This window comes from Empidonax traillii, unplaced genomic scaffold (assembly GCF_003031625.1).
Source record: "Empidonax traillii isolate 1590-97213 ecotype Southwest subspecies unplaced genomic scaffold, ASM303162v1 scaffold102:size1114253, whole genome shotgun sequence".
In the NCBI taxonomy this organism is placed as follows: Eukaryota; Metazoa; Chordata; class Aves; order Passeriformes; family Tyrannidae; genus Empidonax; species Empidonax traillii.
Genome location: NW_020955295.1, coordinates 767,322 through 775,738, shown reverse-complemented (window position 1 = coordinate 775,738; position 8,417 = coordinate 767,322). Strand labels below are relative to the sequence as shown.

Below are 8,417 nucleotides of genomic sequence, written 5' to 3'. Positions count from 1 at the left end.
TTTTTTTTATTCCCGTCTACTGCCCTCATGATGATTTTGAAGGACACCAAATGGTTTCCATTATTTAGAATGAAATAACATCTGCTCAATAAATATTGTTACTCCTTGGGAAGCACCTCATTCAAGCAGCAGCTCTCCTTACAACACTTTATTTCATACAGCGTTCAGAGGACGGTCTCACAGACACACTAGAGAAAGAAAGGGGGGAAAGTAGAAATAGCTGCAAAAAAAAAAAAAGATGGTGTTGGAAGAAAAGATCTTATTTTATAGTTGAAGAAGGTGGGTAGACCATGTCCCCTACTTGTAGGGTAACTCAAGAGGAAAAATGACCTCTCCTCTCTGCACCAGCTAATACACCAAGAGGGAAAACTGTCACAGGGAGGTGACCATGCTGGGAGAGGGTATGTGAGCAGATGGACATGAGGTCAGTAGCATGGAACAAATCCAAAGAGATCAGGTTTGAGTTTTATTTAGGCTTGAACTGAAAGCTAAGAAAGGGAAATGGAAGTTACTGAGCCTCGCTTTCATAGGATAGGAAAGAAAATCAGCTCGAAGCACCGAATTGTAAAGATCAGACTTCACATTTCTGATACACAGGTTGCCAATGAAATCAAAATGTCCTTTTGGGTCGTGATTTGTCTCACGACAAATTTTGTAAAGCAGAATAGCTCAATAATCCAAAAACCAGGTGTCATTTCACATAGTAGCTTGGGTGCTGACAAACCACAACCCAGATACTTGCTGGACTGGGCTCCATGACCTAGTGAAACCCACTCAAGTGTGTATTTCACCAGTTTAATTAAAATGTTAAAAATCACATAAGAATATGCCTGCCTAGTATATGGAAAGCTGTATCTATTTATTTTCATTTTGCCACTATCAGCATCATTTGGATGAGGAATTAAAAAAAGAAATATGATCATGTGGAGGCATAATCCAGCATTAAACTGATCTGGGGGCATACTTTTTAGCCTTATAATTTCTTTTCATTTAGGGGACAAGTGAATTTAACAAGATCACCAACATTTCAATTTACTGAAGGTTCACTAATCCTCAGCACCTGTCAGAAGGGCAGTGAAGACTTCCCAGGACCTGCCTATGGAGATGCAGTCATCAAATTACGAGAGAAAGCACAGACATCTGTACAGATGACCTCAGAAGAGATCTTTGTAACAGATAAACCCAGGAGTTATTTATTATACTTCTGGTGAATAACTATTTAACTAGATTTAGGGTAATTTTTTTGGACTAGAGATAACATCTATCTAATGCTTATACATATAATTTCTGTGTGATCTCAAGTTGTATCATTTGTACATATTTGTATAGTCATTATAAAGCTTGTATGTTTAATGTTATCTACACCTTCATGTAATGTGCTAGATGACGTAACCTGTAGTATTTAAAGACACCATGACATTGAAAGGTCTATTTCCACAGCTATTAAAAACTGTTTAGAGGCACATAAAGCAATATAGTCAGATTGTTAAAAAGAAGCCTTTCAAAGTTTATGTTTTTCTAAATGTTTATTCTATAACACTGTGCCAATTGTTACAGATTTTGATTAGTGAACGGGGGACTACTAAGATTTTTACTTGGTAATTCATAGTGTTTACAGCCTCAAAAGAAAAGCAGAAGACATTTCTCAGCTGCTTGAAAACCACAAAATTTGTAACACATAGTTGAGAAGTCTTATCTTTAACAGTCACCTCTGGCTCTTGTTTGTTTGCACATCTAAATTGTATTTTGAGTAGGTAAAAAGCCTCAGATGCTATATGAATTTTTTAAATAATACCTCAAAAATGTTGATTTTACATTTCTGCCGGCATTTCACAGTCGTACTTCACTTTAGATTACATTAGAGCATATCTGTGTGCGTTACATGATTTTAACATTTACAGCTGTGTTTAGAGGAAAAGCTTAAAAATAACGTGTTTAAAGGGCAGCTTGCTGCAAAGGAAGAAAACCTGACCCCAGGAATACGTAACAAATTAGGCTGTTGGTAACCTCAAATCCACACCTGAACCAGCTCGCTGGCTTGCTCCTACGAGGAGGGCATGTGCCTCCATGGGCTTCAGCCTCTCCTCCATGCAATGCATCCACCAGCAGAGGAACCTCATTAACAGCAAAATCTGGGGACGCTGTTGCCAAAGTTCACCCCGTGGTGCCTGCGTGTGCCAACACACGGCCTTTAAATTGCGGAATGAAGGCTTTTCGTGGCGAAAGGAGTGTTTCAGGAGACAAAACAGAAGAAACAATAACTGAAGCGAGGGCAGGAAACACAAAAGCCCCAGCGAGCAGCAGGAGCAGCAGGCACAGCAGAGGTACCAACAGACTGACGTTCAGCTCTCCGAGCCATTCAAATTAATGAGCTCTAGAAATGTGGGGGCCCACTGTATTAATATCCATTACATAATGTGCTTCCTACCCCGGTAAATAGAGGATTCGGGATGCCTGGGGTATAGACAGTCTCTTACCGGAGATAATGGGCCCAAACTGATTTTAGACACAGGTCCCTTTCCCCGGAGACAGTTCCTAATGATCTCCAATGTTACAAAGGCATGACAAAAATATAAAGCAGTCACATTAGCCCAGATAGATCTTTTACAATTACCTTGACTCCTGAAAGTAGTCCATCATATCTTATTCACAAAATTTGTATTTTTCTCTGTTTGCACTTACACAGCTTTGGTTCATTGTACTCTACATTTATTTTTCATGGGCACACCAAAATGTCTTAGATAAAAGAAGCTAATGCTTCCCAAAGGCTGTTCTTAATTTTACTTTTCTTTTCTAATACTTAATTGTACCAAGAGTGCTTTATCAAATTATACTACTGGAAATTGCTAATATTACAAATGCAAATTATAACGGATGTGGATATTTTCTAAATACAGGTTCCAATTTGGTATTTACTCATGCTGGAAACTCTGGAAAGGCTTTGCTTCCTATTTGCACTTGTCTCCATGCAAGTAGGTGAGGGTCTGTCCCAAAACAAATTAGTATTTTGTCAGCCATACCGTCAAATTAAAACATTTCTTTACGCTTGTGGGACTGAAAGCCACAATTTTCAAACATTAATTACATTCACTGGTGGTAGGGAGTGCGTACATACACAGATACATTAAGAAGTTGGCAGCTTTCCAAAAACGCATAGCAGCCCAAAAAAATTAAACAGTTGTAATTTATAAAGAATGATCCGAGTTTTAAGAAAATAAGAACTTTTTTTTTTTGCTCAGCTGCATTTTTTAAATATAGCATGAAGAAAAATAACCTTGCTTCCTGGCAGAATCTGCAGAGGGAAATAGAGCTTCTGAAGCATCCAGGAATATGCTGGTTTTGATAGCTCTCATTGAAACCATCAGCGTCTCATAAGAAGGAACACAACAAAACCACTGTGTTTTTCTCTTAAGGACCCTTCTCACCCCTGTAAAACTCAGCTGGAGCTGTGCCACCTATGGCAGGGGAAGTTCCTGTGGGAGATCCACCACAGGACCTCATGGACATGCACCCACCGAGAAAGCTCAGGAGGAAACTCACCCCAAAGCCAACACTCCCCTGTACCACATTACAGAGCACTCAGTCATGCCACAAAGGCAACCAGGCAAGCAACCAGCAAAGCCAAAACCAGTAGATCCTCGGTCCTCTCTCCTGGTTACCTGCTTATGCCTCCATGTGTACATTTTCCAACATCCCTTGAATCAACTGAACCAGTACAGCCATGAAAGAAATAGGCAAAGGGGACTGATGGCTCAGGGGGATAGTAACAACAACACAATCTCTCGGGGTTCTGCTGTTTAACTAAAATAGATCTGGTGAAATAAATGAAGTCATGGACACGGGGTTTGTAAGGCACTGAGCTGTTCTGCTGAGCGATGCAGTGCCAAAGATGCAGAGACGTTTACTTGTCCATTCCCCAACCACAAGGACCCTTCTCCTCTTTACATGAGTTACTTCATAACTCAACAGCCCTGCCTGTGGCTGGAGCTGGACAGGTGGAGCCCACGGGCAGCCACACACCCGGTCTGGCCTCTCCAGATGCTTGGCAGGTGACAGACCTGGGATATTTGACAAGCTGTAGAAGAAAACTTCCCTTTGCACAAGACCAGCAGAGCCATCTGTGTGACTGCACCAGCAGCCAGTCCCAGGGTGTGAGAGGTACTGGTGCTGTGCAGGCAGGACCATGGCTACTCCCCACAAGTCACCTCCCAGCCAGCAAGTCCAGCTCAGCCTGTCCCTCTGGAAGGGATCCCAGGGGACAGCTCTGGGGTACCTGCCAGCTTCCCCTGCTGCTCACAGCATGCTGGGCCAGGCGAGGCACACAGGGAGCCCACAGTTAGCACCTAAGGTGGGATGCAGCTCCACTGGGACGTTTGTTGCCTCTGTTTCAGGCAGAACCCACCACCAGCCAACCGGTACCCGCCACACCAGAACTGGTGTGTGCACAGAATTAATCATCGCAGCAATTAGTCCTGGGCTCTAATGACTATTTGATTGTAGGGCAGATCTGGATTCCCTGCTCAAGCCTGATTGAGTCAAAGGCATTAATATCAACACAAAAAGATTTGGCTGTGTGTTTGTATATTTTGTTCTAATAATGCTCCAGGACAAACTCAGAGGAACGACATCTGCAATATTTACAGTGACAAAGTGCTAGCATAATGTGCCTCTCTCTGTGCTGAACAATTTGTAAATGTCTCATTAAAATGTACTTTTTGTTTCTTCCCTCTTCACCTTAAGCTGGTTCGTCTCCTTGGTTTTCACCACTTTGTGGGAGAAAATGTCAAACTGCACAGTATCAAAACAGCCACTGCAGTTTTTCAGTTTTTAAGACATCCTTAGCTGCACTATTCTGACACATTCTGTGGTCAAAGAAATGGTTTTGAAATTCATGTGTTTAGAATGATTTGACATTTACATTTTATTTTGTTTATTTCTAGGACAAGCTACTTATAACAGCTACAGTTATCTCTAATGACAGAAACCAGATACGACTTAATATAAGCAAATAGTGTATCTTCACAGTTTGCTGTGGTAACACATTCTATTACTACATGCATACACTTAAAATACTGGAATATAGGTGAAATGCATCTTCAATCTATTTCAAAAAAATGAGAGGAAAAATTATGTTAGATGGAATTTAAACAAACTCAATGAGTAATTTAAAAAGTTATGGAGGAGAAACACATATGTCTGGTATTGCATGTCCAGCAAATACCTTTAAATGGCTTTACTACTTGCCATCTGTTTTGCCATTTTCCCTTAGTGTTTATATACTTTTATAAAAATTCTGCTTATATATATGCAACACATTAGTCTTTACAGGCATCAAATATAACAGGCTAAAGGTACTTTATTTTTATATGAAAGGTATGACCAGAAATAGAATGTAAAAAAAGGTAGGGATGCAGGACTGTTCTTGTCCATTGAATAATCCATTTTATACATCCAATAAATTGACCAAGGAAACTGAGCATGCCTCCAGCCAGGCAAAGTTTTACTATTCTCCCATGAAACATCCACCCACTCTGTTCCTGTTACATTTCTTTGCAGCTTCTGATCGCAGAAGAATATAAAAATTGTAACTAGGTAAGACTGAAATGAAGCAGGGATAGAGCAAAGCCATAAAATCGGGATACAAACTTTTCCCAAAGTTTTAAGGTGTTTGAACCCAAAGTTTTGGCTCAGAACCATTCCTAATTTGAAGCAGCATCTGGCAGGCCAAATGCTCTGCAAGCGCTGGCACCATGAAGGATGAAGTCTCATGCGACGCCGCATGTTGGAAGAAACGCTTCCCTCGTGGAGGGAGCCGGGTCGCACGGGGAGGGTGGGTGCAGCAAAGCTGGGAGATGCAGCTGCATGGAGGGACCCAACTCCCACCATCCCCGTGGTGCTCACTTCAAAGGAGAAAAGACCTCCTGCTTGGGTTCATGCAGCACTTATCCTCCCTGCTGATCCTCCTGTTCTCACCCTATTCTCTTCCGGGGCCCTAAACCCCATCCCAGCTCAGGCACACCACTGCCAAGGAGCTGGATCTCCACGGCTCCTGCCAAGCCAAGCCCTGTGTCCATTACAGCATCCCAGGGGTCTTTTCCAGCCCGATTTTCAAAAGCATTTAGGTGCCTGAGGAACAGAAGAAATCTCAAGAGCATGTTGAGTCTGGTGTTCCCAGTGACTTGGAAAGTCCTGAGCGTTTCTGAAAACCTCACTCAGCATCTTACATATACACACAAGCTTGGTCTTCAAGCCTCAAACTTCAAATTTTCTGGTTTCACCCAAAACAGGTAGAAGCTCTGTCTTGGTATTTGTGCATTTAGTGATAAATGATACTTAATTACAGCTGCAAAAGCTATCTGTGTATTTTAACAGTTTGGATGTGGCTGAAAATAAGCGGCTTATTAACTGCTGTGAGGAACATTTCACAATAGGATCTGCATTTTTCTAGAACTCTGTAATTAAAGTATGCGCTAACGTGACCACAACATTTTTAAACAGCTGGCACATGGAGCTGAAAAAATAATTAGTTTTCAATAAAAAAAAGTTGCTTTTTATTACCCAGGCAAAGTTCTCCAGTGACTTTTAAGGATCTGCCAAGTGAAATTCAAAAATGAAAATAGAGTCTCTACGCTGGCGGTTAGCCAAGCTGAATGAAACACGAACACGCCGATTTGTGCCAAATATTAGACATGCTGAACTGAGGCAAAGTGGTTAAGTATCTCCCCAGGTTGAATGTTACACAAAACAGTGTATCTACCCCCCAAAAAAACCGCTGTACTTGGGGTGAGGGCCCATCGCTGTGGCTTTCACATGTTACAGCCTTCTTCCCCCAGCAGTCAGGAAATGAAAGAGTGGTTCAGAAGACAACCGAAATATTCTCTACGAGGAGCTGGGTTTAGCAGTTACATAATTAGGGGTAGGGCAAAGAGAACATGGCAACAAGGCACACCTTGACAGCAGAGTGGTGGAAGCTGCCCCGGGCTCAGCCGTGCTCACCCACAGCTCCGGACACCGTGGGCACCACGCGAGGGGCGACAGCACAGCATCTGCACCAGGAGAGGCTGCAGGAGAAAGCCCCAAAGGCAGAGGGCCTCTGTTTTACCACCTTTAGTTTTGCTGATAGCAAGGGAACCTGGGAGACTTTTTTATTTTTTATGCTATCAAATCTATAATCCCCACAGCTGTACCTGGGAACGAGCCTGTGGATCTTAACCGCACAGATAATGGCTTTTTATGTGGTTCTTCCCAACACTCTTCCAGAAAACTCCCCTTGCTTTTATATTAATGATAATGTCTTTAAATACAGGCAACCTACACAGAATAAGGGAACCACGGAAAGCATGTGACTTCACTGGAATGTGCTAAAACAAGAGGCTCTATAAGAAGCTGGAACCTTTTGCAGAAAAACCTATATATTTGATTTTAACTGTTGAATAATTATGAGTAGGGGAAGGCAAACCCAGTGACAAATACAAGATGGCACTCTCAGACAAACAGGCACATGAAAGCTACAGCAATTTATGGACATATTGAAAGTCTTCCCAGACTTGCCAGGTGTCTCAGCCTTTCTCATTGCTTGATGAAAGGTGAAAAGATAAAAATTAAGAGAGGATGCAGTGTCTTCCCACCTCTCATTTTAACATCACCATTTAATTCCCAAAAACTTACAGAAACGATCACTTGAAAGCTCATCATTTATTATTCATGGCTGTTGGGAACTCGCAGGGCCAGCTCTTCCAAGTTATACAGTGGAATTACAACTGGCAACTGAGTGCTTATCTGAAAACCCCAAATACTCCTTGATTTAAGCCAGGACCTAAAGGTACTTTGGCCCATTCCACTCCACAGCTGTTATTTTTACAGTACAGTTTGTCTGTGGATTTACTACTACTATTGTTAAATGAATTCTAAAATTTGCTTAAACATTTGTGTTTGAACTTGAGGGAAAAATAGCTTCGTTAGCAAAGGTTGAGTCTAATAAAATGGAAATAGGCTGTCTGCCCCCCAAAACCCCCACCTACCAGCTCTTAACAATTACACAAACTGTGGTAGATGAGTTCCAAGGACAGGGGAAAAAGAGGCAGATTTGTATTTCATGCTCCAACAGGGATAATTACCATGCTATTGTTAATTTAACATATAAATAAAAGCAGAATGGGAATACATTTCAGAGTTGGAGTATTCTATCGGGTCCCCTTTCACAGCACAATGCTAAAGAAAGCCAAACCTGGAACCAGTTACTTCAATATATATTTTAATTAAAACACATGGGCTATTTTCAGGTGGATAAAATCACAGTGGATTCAATGGCAAAGGACTGACTGAAGCTGCATTTGCACACTGAGTAACCTGGTGCTAAATCATTGCAGCAAAGGTGCTCTGTCCAGAAGGCTTTCAAGTATCACAAGTAAAATAAG

General features: G+C 41.7%; 1 protein-coding gene across 6 annotated transcripts in view; it reads right to left on the bottom strand.

The window, feature by feature from the left end:
• AFF2 (AF4/FMR2 family member 2) overlaps positions 1-8,417 on the bottom strand; it is a 329,690-nt gene that overhangs the window by 192,107 nt on the left and 129,166 nt on the right. The gene's annotated exons all lie outside the window — the stretch shown is intronic.